Below are 25,003 nucleotides of genomic sequence, written 5' to 3'. Positions count from 1 at the left end.
AAGGGAGTAGAGTAGGGTCGAAGAAGCAAAATCAGGAGACAGAAGAGAGAAGGATTTAGCAGAATGGAGAGATAAGAGCGTATGGGAGAGAGAGAGAGAGAGAGAGAGAGAGAGCAAAGATTGTGACGGCGCATGACCATCTGGGTAGGGCCTGAGTGGTTAGGGTTGGAGAAAGGGAGACAGAAAAGGAAACAAATTAATCAGAGACCTGGAGGGGGTTGCAGTGAGATTAGTAGGCGAGCAGACTAGTAAAGATGAGGTCATGCGTATTGCCTGCCTTGTGAGTTGGAGGGACTGGGAAAGTGTGAGGTCAAAAGAAACAAGGAGGGGAAAGAAAGAGTTGGAAAGAAATTAAATCGAAGGCAGACGTCGGGAGGTTGAAGTCACCAAGTATGAAGAGCAGTGAGCCATCGTCAGGAAATTGAGCTCATCAAGGTGCCAAGGTCATTGAGGAACTCTCCAAGGGCACCTGGTGGGCAATAGATGACAACAATGTTAAGCTTGAGCGGACAAGTGACAGTGACAGCATGGAATTCAAATGAGGAGATGGACGACTCTCGGGAAATACATTTGCACGTTCATGTGGCACGCCTGTGACCTTAGCTCAGGTTGAAGCTCACATGAATAATCGCAGCCATTGGGCTTCTCATTACTGTGGCATGCTCGGAGCTCACAGAAAACAGCAGGTGAAAACATGGTCAGAAGCCCTTGACTACTCTCTGTCTCAGAGCCATGGTAATGTTGCAGAAAGGTGTGTAAAGTGCAAGCTAACTGTGCCCTATATAGTACACTACAAAAGTCAGTACTGTATTGCATTACAAAGGTCACTACAAAAGTCAGCCTATTCGCTACTTATTGCATGCATTCTCATTCAATTAATATGAGTAGCAGAAACAGAGGTAACAGTATTGTTTTGTCTGGTTAGTCATTCACTGCCTATTAACACGTCAAGGGTTTTTTGCAAATATACATATCTACAGAACGTTATTGACTGTTTTCCGTCTGCCCTAAGGCGTTAAGCTGTAACTGAACCACAAGATTGTGTCTTTGTTGAAGCTACAATATGTGACTTTTGGGCGACTGACCAAATTCACATAGAAATTGAGTTATAGATATGTAATTCTCATTGAAAGCAAGTCTAAGAAGCAGTAGATCTGTTCTATGTGCACCATTTCTATTCTTCCCGTTCTTAAGTGTCATTTTTGTGACTTTTATTTTCAGTTTTGTACATCAGCTTCAAACAGTTGGAAATACAATATTTTTAGTTATGGAAAATATACTTCACATTGGTTTAGATGGTACAATCATCTTCTACACAATGACTGCTTGTTTTGTCACAAACTGAAATTAGGTGAACTATTAGAATTTTAGCAACCAGGAAATGGCTGAGAATTTTTTACCTTTATTTAACTAGACAAGTCAGTAATGTCGTGACGTTGGCCTGGGGGATAGGTTTATGACAGTCATAAATACCTCTTCCCCCCTTTTTCCTCTCTCTACCCTACTGAGGTTACATTTTTTTTAAACCTGGTTAACATAGAGATTCTGGGAACATCAAAATGTGGGGGGAAATGAACTATATTCTGGTAATCCGAACAATTGAACATATGCGGTGGTACTTAATGAATATGATGTCAGTTCAGTTGTCATCTGAGACATTCTCATCAATGATAAGATGACATAAACTCTACAAACTCTACAGTGGAAAGTCTACACATCAGAGTTATCGGATTCACATGGAATTGTTGTTCAATTTAAATGTTTGAATATGAAATTATTTGTGATGGGATGAAATGTGATTTTAGCTTCTAAAATGTGAGATGTGGGTTTTCATAAGATATTGCTGCTCACTCAGTGGCCCGCCCACGTGAAGAGACAGAGGTTGTAAACTATGACACACACCCCTTTTCTCCCTTCCTATATAAAGCCTTGACGACAACATAACTTCCTGTTCCGAGGATACGAGGGCGACGGTCCTATGTCAGAATGGTTCAGATAATAACTACAGAACAAAGCCAACATCAGCATAAGCTTTGGTTGCGAATGGTATGAACTTTGAACTCTTATTCACTACAGAAGGGATACCTCCTAGCTGTTGAGTTAGCGAACGCAGCTGCAAAAGCAGGTTAGGAATGAACAGACAGAGTATCCCGTCTATTACACAACGACGTTACTACAACGTATCCAATTGACAACCAGAGACATTCTTCAAAGGACAGAGGACTCGGTTTGGCAACACGGCCTTCCATCTACCACCAACCTACTGAAGCGCAGCTCAGAGTAAATATTTATTGCATTTTCCTTTTCCAAATGGGCAGTAATTTAGAATGCATAAGATACTGTATTTACGATAGCACAGCTTCTCCCTGTGTCCCTCAGTCTTCTCGCTCTTTCACTCCAACCCAGCCCCTTTTCCTTTGTGTAACAAGCTGTCATATCTGTTCCGCCCGCTAGGAACGTTTTCCTTTATGACGTAATTTGTAATCAAGTTATGACTAATTGTGTGTATGTGAATTCTCTGTCATTAGTTAGGTATTTAGTTAATAAATAATTAAACCCAATTTTGTATTGCTGATTCAAATTGTTAGCCAGGGTTCTTGCAGATAACCAAGAATGTACAACTTTCAGATGAGACTGAAGTAAGATGAAGATTAATGTTAAAATATTACTAGGTCTTTAAGAGTTTATTCGGAAGATAACAGCTCTATAAATATTATTTTGTGGTGCCCGACTCTCTAGTTAATTACATTTACATGATTAGCTCAATCAAGTGATATTAATTACGGATAAATTATTTTATAGAATAGCATGTCATATCATTTAATCCGGCATAGCCCAAGACATGACAGTAAAGAAAATAATAATTATTTACAATGACGGCCTACCCCAAACCCGGACGACGCTGGGCCAATTGTGTGCTGCCCTATGGGAATCCCAATCACAGCCAGTTGTGATACAGCCTGGAATCAAACCAGGGTCTGTAGTGAAGCCTCTAGCACTGAGATGCAATGCCTTAGACCGCTGCGCCACTCAGGAGCCCAAACCTTTAAGAGGTTTTAAATTAAAATTCGGACTGCAAGATCGTTTTCTGCAAAGCCAAACTGTACAGGCCTTCTAACCAATGATTTAAATCTGTATAATCTTCTGAAATGTCTCAAACTGCAAACCATGTTCGAGCAGCATTTACTTAAAATGTTTTGTTTTTATTGATGTGCCAAATAACTGCAGTACTGCACCATCTTTTTTTTAAATCCACTACTGCTGCCGGTCCAGAGTATCTCACAGAAGACAAACAAAAATCCATCAGTAGAAAGCGGCAGCATGGTGAAATGAGGCAGGTGTCCTTGAGCTAGCAGTGGAACACATTAACACAAGTGATTGTGCTTTTACTGACATTCATCCTCTGCAGTGTAAAAGATGTGTACATCTGCTAGCGTATGTCTACTGGCTCTGTGCGCTGGTGTGAAACAAACAGGCTCTATTCCCCAGATTCAGACCCCACCACAGGGGATTGTTGGTCCGCCTTAAGTCACCATACCTATTCTCACAACAGACTGATTGAACTCACAGTATATAGGCAACTGCCAAAATAAAGGAAACTCGGGGGCTCCCGAGTGGCGCAGCGCTCTAAGACACTGCATCTCAGTGCTAGAGGCATCACTACCGACCCTGGTTTGATTCCAGGCTGTATCACAATCGTTCGTGATTGTCCCATAGGGCGGCGTCCGGGATAGGCCGTCATTGTAAATAAAAGTAAAATAAATAAAATACAAAGTATATTGAAAGCAGGCGCTTTGAACACAGGTGTGGTTCCCAAGTTAATTAGGCAATTAACATCCCATCAAGCTTAGGGTCATTTGTAAAAATGCCAAGTTCCCCATTATTTTGGCTACCATAGCTAGAAGAAGAGATCTCAGTTACTGTGAAAGAGGGGATCTCAAAGGAGCACAGGGTGCGTGTGTGTGTGTGCGCGCTGTCACCAGATCTCAACCCAGTTGAACACTTATGGGAGATTCTGGAGTGGTGCCTGAGACAGTGTTTTCCACCACCATCAACAAAATGATGGAGTTTCTTGTGGAAGAATGGTGTCGCATCCAGTAAAGTTCCAGACACTTGTAGAATCTATGCCAAAGTGCATTGAAGCTGTTCTGGCGGCTCGTGGTGTCCCCTGTACTCTGCACAAGTGCCAGCTAATCATGTGTTTATTAAGCAGCAGACCATAAATCCCTCTGTTGCACCCAAACACACACCAAAGCTGTCCAGATATACTCTAAAAAAGGTGCCATCTAGAACCTTAAAGGGTTAGTTGGCTGTCCCCATAGGAGAACCCTTTGAAGAACCCTTTTCGGTTCCATGTAGAACCCTTTCCACAGAGGGCTCTATATAGAACCCAAAAGGGTTCTACCTGGAACTGAAAATGGCTATCCTTTTGGAACCCTTTTTTTGTAACAGTGTAGGCTACAAGAATCCATCTGCAAAGACAGATAAATACAGCCCATACTGAAGGATTACACTGTTGCACAACATGGTTTCACACGGAGATTGACTCGTTAGAGTAGTTCGCCAACAGATTCACAGCCTCTCAAACGACTCACAGCTACAGTACTGCAGCTTCTCACGTGGGAGCTCTCAAATACACACAAACAGTACAGCCGTCTAAAAGAGGCACCATGTAATTTACACATACACACACAAAGAGAGAGAGACACATGCAGTACACACACACACTGTCGCAACGTCGTAGCGTGTTTATAAGTGAGAGAGGAGGCTCTTCTCATGGTCTGTACCTCCCACTGAGGTTATGCGTCACTGCGGCGCAGGGCCTGTAACTACATGTGTGTGTATGTGCGTGCGTGTCTATGTGTATGCATGTGTGTGAGCTTTCTGGCAGAAAAGGGAGTTGACTTCTTGACAGCCAACAAGCTGTTCCACAGAGTGCTACTCACCGGACAGTACCTACCCTCAGGAGGCCTTACTGATAGCCTGGCTGACCCTGTCTCCAGACCGTCATCCAGACCAACCCCTCCCTACCCAACTGTGCAGTGAGCGACAGACTACACACACACACCAAACCAGCTCCAAAATAAACCCAGTTCAGTTTAGAGCTACACACACCCACACCATCTCTACTGCACCACACACAGCTTTACAACTCAGACTGATCCTGATCCTGCACATCAGTCACCACCGGGACACTCCCTCCCTTCATGGGCTGCTTGTCAGATCGAAGCAGAGGGAATAGATAGCAGTCGACCCTCTCATATATACCTCTCTGTTTAGTATGCTGGCCCTTAATCCCAGTTCATTGGAATCCTTAGTAGAAATGCTGCCAGTTATAAAAACCATCAATCTGATCTGAATGTGCTATAGACCGGAGGACAGAGGGGTGGAGGAAGGGAAGAGAGGGCAGGCATGAAGTCATGGCCAACATGTTAAATAAAGGTGAAATAAAATAAAAATAAAATGGCCAACATGCTTACCCATAATGTCCCTCACCGAGACTCTACTAAATTATCCAAAGACCTGACTCAGGGGCACAAACTGCTAGTCAATACACACTAAGGTTGTCCATGTTCTGATATCTCAAAGTGTATGTTTGTAGAGCAGTGATGGTCCACATTCAGAGCAATGGCGGTTACTGTTTCATCCCACGGAGATATGTCAGAAGATATTGAAATGAGTTGTGGGTTTGTGTGGTGGTGGGTGTGACTTGCTTCTTCTCTCTACGCCGTTCTGCATCATCATTAATTATCTATATCTTTGCTTATAGGGCTGCGTTTCTGTCTTCTGTAATCATCTCAGACATTTTTTTTTTACCACGGCCTGCTTAACACGACAAGCTTTTTTCCATTAAGGGACATGTAGAATTATAACTGAAGGCTGTGTGCGATGCATGGCTCAAGTAAGGCCAGGATAAAGGTGTGCTTTGGGCAAGATGAGAAGGAAGTAACTATCAATGGTGGCTCACAACATGACCTATATTGCAGCTCAACACACACACACACACACACACACTGCAGCAAACAGACCCTGGCTCTGAACATGACCTCTATTGCAGCAGCTCAGCACTCCTCACTCAGTGGCAGGCAGCTCAGGGAACACCTGGAAACAAAAGACTATTGTACCTCCCTGTGACACGCTGAAACACAGAACCAGAGACGGCAACAATGAACCAAAACAAACACACCTTTCATTTAGTTTTCTAATGGCTCACTGCCTGCCCCTTGAGATAAAAGGAGCTTAATGTGCTGACGCTGCACTATTTGTCCGGTTGGCCTTGTCCATGGAGGGGAAGAGTGCCATTAGACAAACACACACACACAGACACACACTGCTGAAAACAACCTAGAAAATCCCCCAGGTCCTTCTGCAGAGGCCCAGAGGCTTGGCCAAATCAAATGTTATTGGTCACATGCTTAGCAGATGTTATTGAGGGTGTAGGGAAATGCTTGGGTTTCTAGCTCCGACAGGGCAGTAATGTCTAACAAGTAATATCTAACAATTTCACAACATACACCCAATACACACAAATCTAAGTAAAGGAATTAGGAATATCTAAATATATGGACCAGCAATGTCAGAGCAGCATAGACTAAGATACAGTAGATTAGAATAGAATACAGTATACACATATGAGATGAGAAATGCAAGACATGTAAACATTATTAAAGTGATTGGTGTTCAGGGAGAAGCTTGATCAGCATCCATTCGGGAGAAAGAGAGAGACACAGCAGTGATCATAGCTCATAGCGTCCAATGGTGACGAGATTGACATGAGCAGTACTGTGTTGCTCACACAGTCATCCCACGCTCAGCCTGAGGCTAAACGGAGGGTGGTGTGTGTGTACGTGTGTGTGTGTTCCACCATCAGCTGAATGAAAAATCCATAAAGGCTGCTTGTAATAGAGAATCCTATGGGTTAGGTCAGCGTTTCAGCAGAAAATATTTGCATCAGTGGCAGTTTGGAGACAGACAGAGGTCGTGCCATTAGATGAGGAGCATGAAGCCAGTCAGCCTCATTCCTCAGTAGGTTATATTAACTCCTTCATACATTCCTCAGCCGAATAGACCTCTATCCTGGGGTTACTAGCTCGCACATTGTGTAATGTGTGAGCGTGGTCCTGCTGTGAGGTCAGCATCTCCAGCATGCCACCAAAAGGTCGCTAATGTTACAGCAGTGTTACCATGGAAACCCCGGCCACAGAACACGTCACTAGCGGCCTCCCTTGTGTAGGCTTGCGGATCAATTTACACAAAAAGCTGGAAAAATGATATCATTTTTTTTTCTTTCAAGGGGGGGACTCAGTTGAGAGTTAGTATAGTAGAATACACAAGGTACAATTTTGAAATTTGGTTGTGCATCTGCATACCACATGTAACCATGGTAGCCCAGGAGCTCCACATCCGGCTTCTTCAACTGAGGGATCGTCTGAGACCAGCCACCCGGACAGCTGATACAACTGAGGAGTATTTATATCTGTAATAAAGCCCTTTTGTGGGGGAAAACTCATTCTGATTGGCTGGGCCTGTCTCCCCAGTGGGTGGGCCAATTCTTTCCCAGGCCCACCCATGACTGTGTCCCTGCCAAGTCATGTGAAATTCGTAGATTAGGGCCTAATGAATTTTTTCATTTGACTGATTTCCTTATATGAACTGTAACTCAGTAAAATTGTTGAAATTGTTGCATTTATTTTTTGTTCTGTATAGTTATACAATTGCAAAATCTTCTCTCCGCCCATGGCAAAATGTGTAGAATTGCAGGAAATTAACCCTAAAACAAAAAAACAAAAAATCTTGAGGTGTGCCACTGAAATGTTTTGCTCACAAGGTGGGCCCCCAGAATTGAACTTAGTGCCCCCAAAGGCAAGGGCCGGCTCAGACTGCATGTGTGGGTCTGGATGTGGGTACACAGACCCGCAAGCCACTGCGGCCCCTCATGATGAGTTTAGATTTTTTTGTGGCCCCCACCCCCATCAAAGCTGGCCATCCCTGCACTGGAAGAAGGGTTGTTAGTAAAGGGGAATTGTGAGAGGGTCACTCACCTCCTACGGTCTTGTCTATCATCCTTCCTGACGATTGGCTGCCAAGTGTGAGCTATGGTTTAGTGGTGGACATTTACGATTGTGCAGATGATAGTTCCCGCCGTGTTCCTTAAATTGATCTCGTGTCTACGTCTTGTTCTTGAATCAAGCAGTGTTGTGCAGGTCTAACAACAACAAAAATGAATAGCCTGTCACTAGAATAGTCAACGGTCTCCTTCTCTATGTCTGGGCACGGGGTCCATCTCATGTCAAAACCATATTCATAGAGGGTCACTCAAGATGACTGCCTTGGTGACAACTAAGGAAAGAATCATGGGGAGAAGGGGTCTAACACATCAACAGGTCCTGTGGTCATTTCAGGCTGTCCATTGGACACACTAGATCACGTTACTGTGTAATAGTTTTTCCTGCATTGATCTGGCGAGTGATATTACAAAATGTGACTCGTTTCAGGAAACTAGTTGTTTGGTCACTACTTCACAGAAGAGCCGTTTGAACGCAAACTTAAAAAAAAAAAAATCTAAATGTGTTTTTTTTTGGCAGCAATGCCTTCTCGAACATCTGAACTTTTATGTGCAGTAAAAACAAATGTGTTAAATTGTTAAATTACGAGCCTAGTTGGTTTAGCCGCAGAAAAAGACAGCAATCTTCCAGCTAGCCATGTCTGGCTTCGATAATGAGTGTGCTAGACATGCCATATAATACGCGTATCTCTATTTGAGCTGGTCAGTATGTTTAGGTAATCCAGTCTAATGCTGCTTTTATGTATCACAAAATAAAACTGCAGAAGTGTTGCTCTCCACTTTCTGGAGGACCGAGTTCTAAAATCAGTGGAATTCGAGTATGATAGCTAAGGAGAAAAAAACACTTGTCTCCGGATTACTGTACATCTTCAAACTAAGGGCAACCATGGCATCCGGCAGGAGACACGTCCATCCATGATGTATAAACTCGATAGTCTAGCTAGCTATATTTTCAGTTATTACACGTTTCTAATTTTGACATAAAGTATTTTAATTTCATGTTAAAGTGTACTGTTAACTAGTTAGCTAAAGTTAGCTGGCTGGCTCGCTTGTGTATGATCTTCTAATTCGTATCTCAGAGCCATTTGCTTGTCTAGTTATAGCCTGATGTTAGCTAGCTACCATTGAACCTAGTTGGTTAGCTACCTGCAGATTCATGTTGGGTAGTAATGTCATGAGTTGGGATTATGGTTCATTGTTAACTTAGCTAGCTAAATACATGCCTTAACAAAAAAAAGACTCCACTATGCAAGTAACCATTTCGGGTGCGTTCGTAAATTCAGTCTGGCCATCTACTCCGATTTTAGAGCACTCTCATCTGAGTGTGCCAGAGTGCAGAATAACTGGTGTCAGTAAACTTTTGCAAAAAAGCGTAATAAAAAATTGTTACCAGCAGCACAGTTAGTCACCAATGCTCTGGTGACTAACTATGCTGAAAACAGCCTAACCAGCTCTGCTAGTACGAGTAAAATGGTCAGAGTGGGGGGGGTTCTCTCATTTGTGTCTGGAAGTAGCTAGCAAGTTATGTTGGGTGCTTGACTGCTGTTGTTAGTACAGAACACTGTCATCAACCCAGAGATGGGTGAGGCTAAAGCTTAAGAGTTTGTTAACGATGCTAAATGGGTCTAGACAAAGGGCTCTCCAGGAGTAGCACCAAAAGATTCAAAAGGCCATTTTCTACAAAGTGAGTTTACAAGTTTAGCAACTTTCAAAACAGAATTACTTTCCAATTGTTCCTCGACTGTAGTGTACGATATATCATTTTGTAGCTCTGAGTCTCTACTTTTATCCAATGTAAAAAAAACACAATTTCAAGTTTTGCTACAGTACATAAGACTTGATTGAACCGGACGTTCACAAATATACTCAAGCCATCTAAATAGTTTTTTTTTCTTTTTCTCGTTTGTTTGATTTTACTGAATCGTAATGATAGTCTTACTTTGGCTGAGCCATGATTATGAGAATGCAGATACTGTATAAATAAATGCAGCCAAAGGCTATACAGACGAAACTCTGAATGGCCATTGGTAGGTCTGTCATCAGCACACGGTAGTGCTGCAAATAGCAATCCACTGACCATAAGCTGCCTGCAAATCATTGTGGTTGCTGTGGAAACAGATACGATTCGTGACCCTATAAAAAAAAATATTTCATCACTCTCAAAGCAGAGATGGGAGTTTATTCAATTTAATTGATGGTGAGAACACAGAATTTCCTTCCAGTCAGTGACTCTCAAAATCAAATTGTAGCCCCCCCCCCCCCCAAAAAAAGACTGCAATAAATGCTAGCCAAACCTATAATCATTACAAAATATGCCATTTGTGCGTTATATACATTTTAACTGTGAAACTTGCTGGCATCTGTGCGACTAGACAGCGGGCAGTGACCACAGGTGTTGACTCAAGCATCTGCTTACATACACACTGGCTGTTGGACCCTTAGGCTACCTAGTGAGAATTAAGTCCAACACTAAAAACAGAACAGAACACAGGAGGACTGCCTGCCTGATGTCTCGGCTGGTAATGGAATTAATGGATAGTCTGTCGACTGGAATTAAGGCTGTCCATTTACATCAGCTCCATCACCTCAACAGTAGAAGATCTACTGCGAGGATCATCAACTAGGTTCAGCGGCACGCAGATTTTCTCTTGAGGGGATGATCAGGGGGGCTTCCACAAATCATTTGTAGACTGCAAATTGACCGCAGGAAGCCCAAACAGATATAATATTTGACTCAAACATAATCATGTCACACCTTGTACTCGATCACATACATCTATCTCTCTGTTATGCGTGGGAATACTTTGGAACACATTTCCAAAATTAAAATCACTTGGAGCTGATTTGCTGGTGTTTTTACAGTCATGCCCAACAACAACAACAAAATACACATAAGGGGGCCAAATAAAAATCACCCACGGGCCGCCAATTGGGTAACCCTGATGTGCACATTCAGTCCCTGAGCTGACAGCATGCCACTGTATTGAAGGAGTTGTAAAGAACCAATGAGAAGGACATGCAGGGGTGGGCCCTATGGCATGTTAGAGTAATGTGTAAAGACGAGAAGCCAGAACATATCAAGACATACCATAGTATGTGAGGGAATGAAAGATTTTCATTTTTGTTTTCGACAATAGTCGATAGACGTGGGTATGAAGGCTTACAGTTTTGTCCTTTAAAAAGCCTGAAGACCAGCGATTCAGTGGCAACAAATACCGTATTTCAACCTAATCTGAAAAGCTCAAAAGTATATGAACTTCTTCTGTGTACAGTACTGTACATTCTCTGGGGTGTTACCATTTATACTCATATTCAACACCTCTGCTATGAATGTGTGTGGCAGGCACACAGTTTCAGTCGACACCACTCCTTTCTGACACATTTAGAAAGAAATTAAGATGTCAACTAAGACCTACAAAAGACTGCTAGTGTATAAAACATTCAACAAAGAGAACAGCACCCTTCTGTATGAGGGAGACAGAGTTACCATGGAAGCAGAGCTATATTAAATGGAAGACTAGTTGAAAAGGCCTCTCTTGGGAAATCCTATCCCTGATTGGCACATGCTCAGTTGCCAAGTGGAAATACTGCCCCAGTGAACTCCCATTTTCTTAAAAATACGAAAACAATGACTTCTTACATGGGGATTGTCATTCGCTGACAGCCACTAAAGATGTGTTTTAGCACAAAAGAATCTCGGCTTTTTCTGTCAGCTGGTGCCCATTTAGCATGCTTTGGTCTGCCTGCCTCGGAGGGAGAGAGTCCTGAAGGGTGGAAGTGTTTGTGGCAATACTAGTTCCTACTGCCCTCTCTCCTTTCTTGTCTGACCACATTCATGTCCCTCGTTGTTACATCCTGATTCCAGCTACATGGGACCTGGTCATTCTGCCCAAAGAGCTGAGAGCTGAGAGAAGCAGGGGGAGGCTGGTAGAGAGGCTGGGTGAGTCTGCGAGGAGAGGCTCTGGGGGAGAGAGACAGACATTTTATAAGGAGAGGCTGGCAGTGGGCATGGGTCCAGTCCCAGCTCAGCTCACTCTCCTGTTTGTATAGAGCCATTCATCTCCTTATTAGGATCAGAGCATGGCTAAAAGGAAGCTAAAGGGACTCTGTGTGTTATTGGTGTCAGTGACAGGGAGCTAGTAAAGGGGTCGAACGGGGAGCTCAGTGTTACTGCCATCTATACACAGAGAGGCCTAACTAAGAGTCACCCAGTCAATGCCTTTACTACTGAGCCGAAGAGCTAACTGTTTAAGACTTACTGTCAGTCCAGTAAACCGGTCTCTTGTTAAAGACCATTGTGTGCATCAGAATAGAGGGTCTACTGAGTGCTAGCTGAAAGCATCAGTGCACTGTGGAGGAGTTGGCAGCACTGTGTGCTAGTGTCAATGTCCAAAAGGAATGCAGCAACAGAGCGGTACCATAGCGGCTACACTTCAACATCATGATACGAATTATCAAGGACCTTTTTGGCTGTTTTCATGATGAGAATCAATGTACCACAGAAAGATCTGTGTGGAGAGCAGAACAAATGCTAGGATCTCAAACTGTGGAACTATGCAACGAATACTAATAATGGATTCGATTAATAGACTGCTTTTTTTTGTTGTCTCGATCAAAGGGCTTTACATTGCATGGGGGAAATTCACTTTATCTAATGACTACTAGTACTAACGTATCTACACTAACTAACGGACTCAACTATACAGCCTGTAGTTGAGAAATATGGCGATCTGCTCATAGAGCGCCAAAACAATGCGTGGGCTCTCTTCACGACTGAGGGGTTTGTGGTAGCTCTGCATGCAGGTGCTGAGGAGAACCGAGAGCTCTGTTTCCTCCTTCTGCTGATAACAGTGCATCAGTGAGCACAACAACACAAACAAGCCCCATAATTGTTGACTGCTGAACACATCAGGATTTGTCATACAGTTGAACACAATTGAACGGCGCGGATGTTATCAAGTCGTGTCACCCGTTTCAGTTCTGAGTTGATATAAAAAGCAGAGAAGTGATTTAAACATCATTGTTAGTCTACTGATCAATAGATCGGGATTGCCACACACACACGCACACACTCACACACACACGCACACGCACACCGTTATCAAATCATATCACTCGGTTTCAGTTTTTAGTCCTTTAGGATGGAGCTGTGGTGTAGTCTAGATGTTCGACAGCAGGCCTGTACGTAGGTCATATAATGGTTACGGTCTAACGTCCTCCTGACTAAGACACTTAATGTCAGCCCTTTAATATCCCCAGTAAAATCGCCCTGTTTATGAGGAACAGAATGTGTGAAATGTGACTATGAAATTCACCCTGGACGTGAGTCTCTGGTCTGAATCTTAAATCATAGGAAGCATGTACGATTTTAATAAGTTCTAAAACGGCCGAGACACTCACACCCATTGACATATTGGAGTCAATTATATGGCTAACCGATTTGAGTATTCCAGGACCAAAGTTGGCAGTGTGGTTCTGTCTGCAGGGAGAAAGAGCAGAGTTGGTAGCTGATTGCAGAGAGATACTGTGTGTTGCTGTGCTCATGGTCATGATAGAGGAGCTGGGAGTGTCCTTGTGTCAGGCATCAGGGGTAAAGTAGCACTGTGACATAATAACAGGCGGCAGACGCCTCACCCCTGTCACAGTCACACACACTACATACAAACCAACAATTACCTGAGACCAGAGGTCATTCACACATACATTGATATCGGTTAGCTTGTAAATAATCCTGTACATTGTCTATAGATCTCTAAGCACACAGCAGGCATACACCAAGTGCAGTATGGTGAGGCACATCCGGGATCTCCTATCCAACCTGTCTGACCAGTTTGGGAGACACAAGACAGGCCCAGCGGGACTAGGAGTAGTCTCCTCTCCTCTGCTCCTCAGACCCTAACTATTCCACACACCTTCTGCTGCTACGCGACTAGCCTACAAACATCAACAAGCATCCTGACCAGGGAAGTTAGCACTGGGAAGTGAGTGAAAACAAAGACATGTTTTTTTTCCTGATGTGATGTCGCCCCTGTCCAGCCGGTCTGCTCTGCAATATCCAGTTTGATGGTAGTACTTTATGCAGCACTAACTGTGCATAGATCATGGGAACTCGCCATCATCAAAACATAAAAACAAACGTGGCACGAATCGAATATCCCAGTTCACATGAGCACTGATTAAACTTTCTCATTTAATCTCCTGACAGGCTAATTACGATCTCTGATGTTTATTACAGTGGAGAGTTTAAGCGTCGCTGACGTCATGGACAGACAATAGGAAAAACACATTCTTCAGTGAAGTTTTTTTTTACATTTGATTTAACTAGGCAAGTCAGTTAAGAACAAATTCTTGTTTACAATGATGGCCTAGGAACAGTGGGTTAACGGCCTTGTTCAGGGGCAGAACGACAGATTTGAACCTTGTCAGCTCAGGGGTTCGATCTAGCAACCTTTCGGTTATTGGCCCAACACTCTAACCACTAGGCTACCCGCCAACATCACTGGCTGCATAGAGCTACAGACAGCTACACAACTCCTCCACCAATAAACATTACTGAATCCCTGAGATACTGGATGGCTGTAAGATACAGTAGCACAAAGAGAAGAGCACACCCCCACTGTCTGAGCTGGGGTGAAAGACAATGAGGCATGAAGCATGCACATGTAATCACCATCCCACTTGATCAGAGAGACATGACTCATCCCTGAAAAAGGAGGGGAGATTTCTTTAGAGAGAGTGGGGGGGAGGCAGGTATGTAAGAAAAAAAGAGAGAGAAATTCATCCCAGTCTCAGAACCTGCTGACTCACTGCAATCAGCAGGAGCACAGAGAGCTTCTGCAGCTCTGGAGAACAGACTGGATGCTCCACTCCCTCTCTGGGCTGGCTCTGCCTCCCCTTCAGAAGGACAAAGTGACACTTCCCATCACACGCCACGAGCTATGATGGCAAGCTGGAAATAAAAGACAGGACTAAAACCGTCTTAAGGAAATGAAATAGCAGCTCCCTAGGATTTACAGTAGCAGAACACCCATCTCATCAGAACAGAGACTGATGCGAGAGAGGGGCCAGTGAATCAGTACGTTAAAAAAAATTATGATACAGACAGTAGTAGGAGGTGAAGGGACAACACTGAGGGAATGAGAGAAAGAGACATGATGCCAGAGAGAACACATAGAGAGGAGAGACAGCTCATTGCCCAGCAGTCATTAGAAACGTCAACAACACACGGGCTGTCTAGCCCATTGAAAAGAGACATCCATTGACTTCCTATGGCAAGACAATACCCATTGTCCCCAGCGGTCAGAGACAGCAAATAGTCCTATGGTTCTCCTTAAAACCTGTGATGGCAGCGTTTCAGTAATCAACAAGGTTTTGAGGATTCAATAAGATAAATCATCTCAATTACTGCAGTCTAGGAGTGGTACACAAATAAAACATTGCACTAATATTGCATTCAAAATTCAGCCATCGACTGTGTTTGTCAACAGTCTGACCACGAGGGAACGCAACCCTCCATGCGTTAAATCAAGGGAGTTACTCTGTTACGGTGTAATTCGACTTTGAAAAGACTGCAATGATTCCACTACACCTCTTGTAAGGCCTAATTCAATCCCAGAGCATGAATAGACATTCAACTCACCCTGGCCAGTTCCACGCCATGGTATCATGGAAACATTTTCCTTGTCCTTTTTTAAAGGCATCATTGTTTCCTCACTAATGAGATTACAATCCTTTCATCTGCTTTTCAGGTCTCTATTTGCTCAGACTTATACTTTGCTTACCGTTCGTTGCAGGTGTGTCTTATCCTGTACACTGTATCGCTCATTTCAAACGGGTGTTTTACAGGTAGCTCTCAAAACATCAACTATCAATCAGTGTAATATCCTTCCACATCCCTCACAATTTAAAAACATTATGTCACCCACTCCCACAAGACAAAAGCACGTGATCACTCCTCAGAAACGCCACACTTTACAACAACGACATGAATGGCACTATCCAGAACAGACCTTACCATCCTAACATCAGAGAGCAGCGTGAAGTAAAGTCTCCTCTTCTGTCTATGTGTGTTCTCAGTAGTACAGTGTCTCTGACCAAGCCTAAGGCTCGTCTCTGTGACTCCCTCCGACTCGTCCCTGCACCGCTGCATGAGACGTGACCAGATTCACCCAGCTACAACACGGAGCCAGGGAACATTCCACAGGGCCAGCAGCAATGACAGCTCAGTGGAGACACGGACTAAAGCATACACTCTGTCCTCAACACACGCCGCACTGTAAAGCCCACATACTAATGTCTGTGTACATATGTCCTCTGGTTTGGCACTGTAATAAATGAATAATGATACAAGCAAGATAATGTACTTCTATTTTCTAATGATGACGGCAGCATGTTGTAACGTGGTAATGAGTAGTAGGATCAGCCAATGAGGTTAACATGGGGTGGTTGTCTCCAGGTAAAGACTGAGCAGAGCGAGGAGCACTGCCTCTGTGCCTCAGACCCAGTGGATGCTTCATACTTCCTCATTTGAATTGCAAATCAGGGAAAATCAAAACAATATGTTGTTGGTCACATGCATCAGGTGTAGACTTTACCGTGGAATACTTGCTCACGAGCCTTTTCCATTGATGCCAAGTTTTAAAAAAATAAAAAAAACTATGAATAAAGCAATATACAGAGTACCATATCACTGTGCAGGGGTATGAGGAATTTGAGGTAGATATGTACATAAAAAGCAGGGTAAAGTGACTAGGCATCAGGATAGATAATAAAAATAGTCAAATAAAGGACAGATTAGGAGCATATGATGTGTGTGTGTGCGTATGTAGTGTATGTGAATGTGTTTGGGATTTCTGTGAGTGTCAGTGTAGTGAGTGTGAGTGTATATATAGTCTTGAGAATGTGCATAGAGTCAGTGCAACTAACTATTTAGCAGTCTTGTGGTTATTTAGCAGTCTTATGGCTTGGGGGTAGAATCTGTCTGAGCAGATGCTCAGGCACTATTTGCTGGACAGTAGTAGAGTGAACAGTCTATGGCTTGGGTGGCTTAAATCAGCATGCTGTGATCTGAAATTCCAGCCTCAAGCATAAAACAAACACAGACACATACACTACGACCAACTCATGTATCTACATGACCCCAGAGTGAGACAGATGTGCCACACGTTTACCATAGAGACATACAAAAGCGTAGAGACAGACACAGACAGAGAAAGAGCTGTCAGGGGAGTGATATGATGTGATATCATGCCAGCAGTTCTCTTTCATCCAAGTCTCTCAGTACACTGACAAAAAGTGTTCATAAATGCCTATTCCCCATCTCGTAAGGTTCCTTGGAGAACTCTTGCCTTTACATTGTAAATAGTTAAATGAACACTCAGTGGTGTGTAAGAACTCCAGCGTTGGTGTTAATAACCAGAGTTGAACCAAAACCACACCCACCAATATCATATTTCCCAGCATGCTCTATTGCAGGTTGATTTTTAGAATTGTTTGTTTCAATATCTACTTTCTTGCATGTACATTGATTGATTGAGTCATCTTATGCTACTCAAATATAAATAATACATTTTCCTAAACTAATCCAATCTGTTAATTGGACTTATTGCACCTGTTACTGAAATGGTTGTTCCAATTTAGATGTTTAAGGCAGTCTCATATCTTGGTCTTCCCAACCCTGGCAGTCATTCTGAATGCAGGTTGCAGGTGAGTAAAAATTTGAAAAAAATTGGATAATCCCCACTCCGGCTAGATTCCAACAGGAATTAGACATCACTTTGCAAACCAGCATAATATGACTAGCAGGCTGTAAAATATGAGTTTCAGACTAACTGTATTAGGATAAAACTAGGCTTGTGTTAAGAAATAGGCCTTATGAAATATGTATTGTCTTAAAGAATGTAATTTAATGACAACATATTCTCTTAGGATCTCATTTGGAGAAGGCCACAAGACTGAAAATGAATGAATGCAACAACCATGTCCTCTGTCACTAGCAAACACAGTCGTGGGTGGTACTGGTAAATCTAAAATTCACTTAAAATCCACCCTGGGAAATATGCAAATAAGGCTTAAAACTCTACAGCAGGGCTATTTAATTCCAGTCCTGGCGGGCCGAAACATTTATGGTTTGGGATTTTTGTATGGTTCCTCAAAGAATCATCCCCATTTATAATTTTTCAGAGACCCTAAAAGGGTTCCGCTATGGCTTTGCTCTAAAGAAGCTTATTTGGTTCCAAATTGCACTTTTATTTTGAAGAGTGTAGGCAGGCAAGTGATGCTCTGGGCAAGGGAGATCTAAACTGTTCACAGGAGTGTTCCAGGCCTAATGTTAACAAAGCTACTGTCTGACAGCTCTACCCAGTAAGGCTGCTGACTCGGACTGTGTAGGCTGCAAGAAAGACAGCGCTGGCTAAGAGAGAATGATTTAACGAATACAAACCAACTATAAAAACAAGCTGGGGTGGAAGAAACTGCTGAAAGAACAAGATGCAAACCAGCATAATATGTATCAGATCTATCAGATGAAGAAATAGAGGTCTATACGTAATGATTTGAGCATAAATGTCTGAAGAGGTTGGATCTAAGCGTCTACACATACTACAATATAAACTGGTGTACTTGTCACGTCTCCACAGCTACCTCCAGACGTTGCGCCCGACACTCGCCCTACAGTTGCCCCCCCCCTCTAAGCAGCAGAGCAGTGTAAACAGAATTGTCTTGTTGAGCCAACACTATTACAGTAAAAATTGTAATAGCATAGCAATGTTTTTTTAAACAGATGTTTTTTTTTAATAAGGAAAATGTCTGCACATTGAGACTTTTGAGGTGTTAGCTGTCTATTGTCAGTCAATTCAATGTGTACGGACGAGAAAATAAACTCTTTAATTGTCTGCACATGCTTCTGGTTGTTGCATTATTCAAGAGTGTAATATGGGTTGGTTGCATTATTCAATATTGTAATATGTTTTAGAAGAAAAAGTAGCTTGAATTGTTAAATAGTTTGTGCTTGCTGGCTAGCGGCGACTGATATATGGTCAATTTGAGTTTGCTGACCAAGAATGACGTGTTGCCAGTCACAACGAAAGGAAACACATGGATGTAATGTGAAATGAAAAGTAGAAATCGCTTTTGCCACTCTGCTCCTCTGACTCTCCTTCGTCTCTCGTAGTAGGAATAGGGCCTAATAGAGCATTTCTATCATAGCCTCGTTCCAGTTTTCAGACCCAAACAAAAAGAGGATTATGTCCTGTGGCTAAACATCAGTGACTTCACCAGCACGTGCTGGATAGCTGATTGAATCAACAGATTAAATATTTACCACATGTATTTTACGCAAGGAAGATGGTCATTTGATAAGGCTTTTGGTAAGCATTCCTCACATAGCTAGATCACAGGAAGGCAATTGACACAAGTTATTTCATTATATACATGGCTTAATTTAGCCGGGTTCGGTGAATTAAATGGCTACTTTGTTGTTAATGTTGCAGCGTCATTAATCCAATCTAATAACAACAAAATATCCATCCTGTGCCAAGTTCAAATTCAAGTGGAGAGTAGACCACAGCTATTCAAATCAACATTCCATTCAGTCGAAAACTAAACAACTTGAAAGCTTTCCAAAGTAAACGCCTCCATAAAAATAAGAATTCCAGTAGCAAGCTGTTCACCTTAATGTGCCACAGTCAGATACTGTATGAGGCATGACAAATGTTAACAGTAATGCAGAATACAGCCCTATGAAGAGTACCGTAGAGCTCCATGAAGAGGTCAATTGTCCACTGAAGACAAACCCCCCCCCCCCCCCCCCCCCCCCCAAGCCTCACAAATGACCATGTCCATTGTTTCAGTGCGACACACATAACATACACTGAGTGTACAAAACATTAAGAACACCATCCTAATATTGAGTTGCACTACTCCCCATTTTGCCCTCAGAACAGCCTAAATTCGTCAGGGCATGGATTCTACAAGGTGTCGAAATCGTTCCACAGGAATGCTGGCCTATGTTGACTCCAATGCTTCCCACAGTTGTGTGAAGTTGGCTAGATGTCCTTTGGGTGGTGGACCATTCTTGATGCACACAGGAAACTGAGCATGAAAAACCCAGCAATGTTTCAGTTCTTGACACAAACCAGTGCGCCTGGCACCTACTACCATACCCCATTCAAAGGGAACTTTGAATAGCACACATACACAATCCATGTCTCAATTGTCTCAAAGCTTTAAAAATCCTTCTTCAACCTGTCTCCTCCCCTTCATCTACACTGACTGAAGTGGATTTAACAAGTGACATCAATAAGGGACCGTAGCTTTCACCTGGATTTACCTGGTCAGTCTGTCACGGAAAGAGCAGGTGTTCTTAATGTTTTGTACACGCATTGTAGTTGGTGTTGGTTAAATACACTGAAGAGATGTTTGCCTTTTATGAGAACCTAAAGTTGTTACATTTTTATTGAAGCATCTGATCTGAAAAAAGCCTGGGATTTCCCGAAAAACATTGTAGCACTAAGATCTTCTTAATTCCATTGAAACTAAATGAACGAAAGATGATCTTAGAGCCACAACGCTTTTGGGAAACCCTGTCCAGATCTTATGTATTTGCTGTCAAGGAAACCAGAAAGGCATCAGAAGCATGATGGTCAGGGGTGAGACCACCACCATACATGGACCAGTCTGAGCACGCAGCAGAGCCTGCTCTAGTCTTCTGAATGATATATTTCATTTAACTTCTGCCAGATGCTTCCACTGTACTCCCTCACAGTGAGGTACAGTGGGGCAAAAAAAAGTATTTAGTCAGCCACCAATTGTGCAAGTTCTCCCACTTAAAAAGATGCACAATTGGTGGCTGACTAAATACTTTTTTGCCCCACTGTATCTGTAGGTGTCACGGATCCTCCCCCCGGTACTGCTGCTCATTCTGTTCACCAGTTCCGGAGGTCTACGTCACCGGCTTTCTCGGCTTCACTGAAAGGGACTCATTATCATCAACCCTGGACTGTCTTGTCTGATTACACACCCCTGGTTCACATTTCCCCTGATTAGTATGTTATATATGTTCCCACTGTCTTTGTCGGTTATTGTTCCCATGTCCGTTGGTGGTGTGAGTACCTATGCATTGGTGCAGCTGTTATGCTGCCTGCTATATATAGTGTGTATTACGGGTGTCGTTCATCGATGGTTTACCCTCGCTCTTTTGTTTGGGTACAGCTCAGTGTTTTTGTATACGTGCTTGTTTTAGGTGTATTAAAAACCCCTATTGTGTATTCCTGTGCCTGTCTCCAAAATCCTTTATACCAGTGTGACAGTAGGAATACCTTCTTTGGTGTGATTATCTGGACAAAGGCCACAACAATCAGTGATTAGGTATTGGTGATGGGCTGTCAGTCACTCAATATTCTGTCCACAGTTCATACAAATGCCTTTGAGAAACGTCAAACACTGAGTCATTTTAGAAATGCCTGACTGAACATGCACCCCTGGCGGTGTTTGGGTGTTTCAGAGAGGGTGTGAAATGGGACTGTGTTTGCCGTTTGGATCGGTGTCTCAACATGTTATGCATACGTGTGTATATGTGTGTGTGTGTGTGCGTGTGTGCGTGCGTGCGTGCGTGCGTGTGTGTGCATAAGCATCAGTCAGGTGGAGTGTGTGTGTGTGTGTGTGTGTGTGTGTGTGTGTGTGTGTGTGTGTGTGTGTGTGCGTGCGTGCGTGCGTGCGTGCGTGCGTGCATAAGCATCAGTCAGGTGGAGTGTGTGTGCACTGTGTGAGATGGGCGTGTCTGGGGAAAATCAGGCAAGTGGATTGTGCTAACTTTGAGTTGGGTAGAAGATCCAATTTGCCTTGACAGCAGGACTGAGACAAATTAAAGCCCATGGACGAAAACAAATCGATATATTGCAGTCACGAGAGATGGTGTGAATTAACATTGGTTACAAGCAGCAATACTCAAGCCAAGTAAGACTGACAATTGTCAACCAGAGACATACTATGAGATAGCTGTGCAGGGCTGAAATGAACAGAAACAACAACAAAAACTATACAGCATCTCCCATGGAGGTGAACATGAAGGTGAGTGGGAGTGAGAGTCTGCTAGTTTTAAGAGTGAGTGGGATTCAAGCCATCATCACACTGTTACGCAGGCTTAACAAAGGGATGCAGAGGTGAGGCATTTGACTGGATATGGATTGTAATGCCTGGTGAAACTGGTATGATAAAAGGTGAAAGCACTTTGTGAGCAATTGCATGCCAGCATACCCGGCAATGTATTCAACATAAGTGCTCAAGGATTGACTGTGTAATCAGCTATCTAAATTCACTCCGCTTACATGGGCCTTAGACAAGATGCCACCCACCTGAGTGGTCATATAACAGAACATACCATAATAGAATAGAAGGTGCTCTCTTCTGTCCTCTGCACGGCAACCATCCCCAGGAGGCTAACACAGCCTTGGGCTTAACAGGCAGTCACCCCAAGGCTACCCTCACTTCACGACACCACACGGTTCCTGTGATACTAATAACATATGTATATGTTCATATGTGTATGATGACAACTTTTTATTCTCAATACTGGGAACTCCCTTCTCCCTTTAAGATACGTTACATCTAATGGAGTAATTCTTCATTATTTGTGTAGGTATACTGGCTCTTTATGACATCGTGGCTAGATGACTATCATGAAGAGTAGGCTAGGTTTGTTATTAATTCTGTCAGGAGTTAGGGCGGGGGCTGTCAGGCGAATAGCCGCGTCATTGACGCTACAAGTAGTGCCTCTGGAGCCATAGGACGCGCCATGGAAATGAAACGTTTATTTCCTATCACCTCATGCCACACATCGCCTTCACACAATTTCCTGTGTGCGCATATGGGATGTTATGATGATGAGGCTATGGGCATGTTCCACCAAACATATTCCGAATCATATTCGCTTTATACTCGAGGAGCATAAATTAAACCGTATGGAATGGAATTATTGCAGAATAACCAAGCATTGACATGGTCTCCCTTACTAAATGTAAAATAGTGAAAGACATTTCGGTCTAGTGTGTCTTTCACATGGAATACCATTGCACAACATGATTGTAGCCAATCCCACTAAATAGTGCGGTATGGCTACATCAAGAAGAAGAAGAAAAATCACTAAGTAACGGAATCCAGCATAGCCCACAAATGGCCTTATAGCCTACCAACATTTTATATTTAAAAAACGAGGCATAAGTACATTTTTGGACGTGTGTGTTGTGGACAGCGTTAGCCGGAGCAACAATAGTGGATTATTTTTGTGCATGCATCTGCAACAATTTATTTAGAAGTAAGATATTGTAGCGTAATAAACTATTCCCTATGATGACATGGAAGTACCGCATGTAGGCTTTGAAATGTAAATAATACAATGCAAAATGTTGCTACCTACCTTTCCGTCAAACTCACATCCAGGTGTGGACCATTGACGTTGCGCACCGCGGGCAAATCAATCCAATACTGCCTCCGCCCCGTCGTTATTCCCTGCTTTAAGGGGAACAGCAGTATGAGGGAGTGAGCGAGCTTCGAGTGAGTATGAGGAAGAGAAGGAGAGTGAAAGAGGGAGGGACAGAGGCTGTGTGGTAGAGAAAGACGCGCAAGTCTCGGGATCCCAGTAACCAGCGGGAGCTTGCTTTTCCCCCACGCAGAGAACGGCCTTCACTTCTTTGGCACTGCAATGACTTTGATTTATATCATCATTGTCATAACACAAACCCCTATTCAGGTAGTGTAGAATATGCGACGAAACAGTTTATTTTGCATATAGAAGACTATAACAGGCATAGTGAAATTGGTCCATCAATTCAGGGCCTTTTCTTTATGAATGGTTTATACATGCGACATAGATTACCACCTGTGTAAACTATGGTAGGACTACTTAGTGAGAACATGCATTTATAGTTTTCCTACTTGGTTAAACAATAACCCTATCATGTTCTAATTGTTTAAAAAAAGGCAAATAAAATGGTTTGTTCTGTAGGCCTATTAGGGGTTACACGTTAGTGGTGCGCGACTCGGCTGTTTGCTCAACCGCGCCCGCCCGCAATTGCTAATAACCCAACCCTAACCCGTTAGTATAGAAAATTAGCTGTAGGCTACAATCAAAGACAGCAGAACGATTTTTAACAGTGGGTGCAGGTTTTTTTGTTGTTGCCTGATTTCTGCTTATAATTTCCGAGGCTATTTGTTAGTCAATTTGTCTATAATTGATTACATGCAGCTTCTCTTCTGTCATTATATGGTGCCCTACAAGACAAAATAAACCAGAATAATGTCATAAATCTAGTTGACATCTGTAACGTTCTCTCTCTGTCATCTGCATTGCCAGGACTTTAGGGACTGGGGAGAAAATGCAATAACAAAAAAACAGAAAAGATTTTCTGTTCAAAATTTCCAAGTCACATAAATTTGATGGTTGTAAGAAAATAGAAAGCTGTGAAAACAACAAAACAGGTTTCTGATAAGATTTCAACAGAAGGTGTCTAACAGCATTTGCATTTTCTCAAGATGCTGAAATAAATCATTTCTCCACTCCTGTTCCCAAGTGAACATTTGGCATATCCTTTTACTGCAAGAAATGCTTAATTTTGCAGGAGTTAAGATTAAGGCTGTTAGAGAGGTTATAGACCTGCAGTCAGTGTTTAGATTTCAGTTTACATTTTAACCCATCTGAACAGTAGGCATTTAAAACATTTCAAGGATGATCAATGGAAACAGGATGCACCTGAGCTCAATTTCGAGTCTCATAGCAAAGGGTTTGAATACAGTTCCCTTAATGTGCCATAGGCCTATTTAATGTCCCCCTTTTGTGACTGTCGAATTTGTATAGAGCCTCAATCACCACACATCCAGTGCATTTGGAAAGTATTCAGACCCCTTAACTTGTTGCATATTTTGTTACATTACAGACTTATTCTA

General features: G+C 42.8%; 1 protein-coding gene across 5 annotated transcripts in view; it reads right to left on the bottom strand.

The window, feature by feature from the left end:
• LOC110527864 (band 4.1-like protein 1) overlaps positions 1-23,648 on the bottom strand; it is a 108,310-nt gene extending 84,662 nt beyond the window's left edge. For 2 of the 5 annotated variants that reach the window (XM_021609428.2, XM_021609429.2), the window contains exon 1: positions 23,478-23,648. The gene's annotated coding sequence lies outside the window, so the exon portion shown is untranslated. The remainder of the gene's footprint in view (positions 1-23,477) is intronic. The other 3 variants (XM_021609433.2, XM_021609435.2, XM_021609436.2) reach the window with 3 other exon arrangements.
• Between the last annotated feature and the right edge of the window lie 1,355 nt (positions 23,649-25,003).

This window comes from Oncorhynchus mykiss, chromosome 7 (assembly GCF_013265735.2).
Source record: "Oncorhynchus mykiss isolate Arlee chromosome 7, USDA_OmykA_1.1, whole genome shotgun sequence".
In the NCBI taxonomy this organism is placed as follows: Eukaryota; Metazoa; Chordata; class Actinopteri; order Salmoniformes; family Salmonidae; genus Oncorhynchus; species Oncorhynchus mykiss.
The sequence above is the reverse complement of the archived record's forward strand: the minus strand, read 5'-3'. Positions and strand labels throughout refer to the sequence as shown.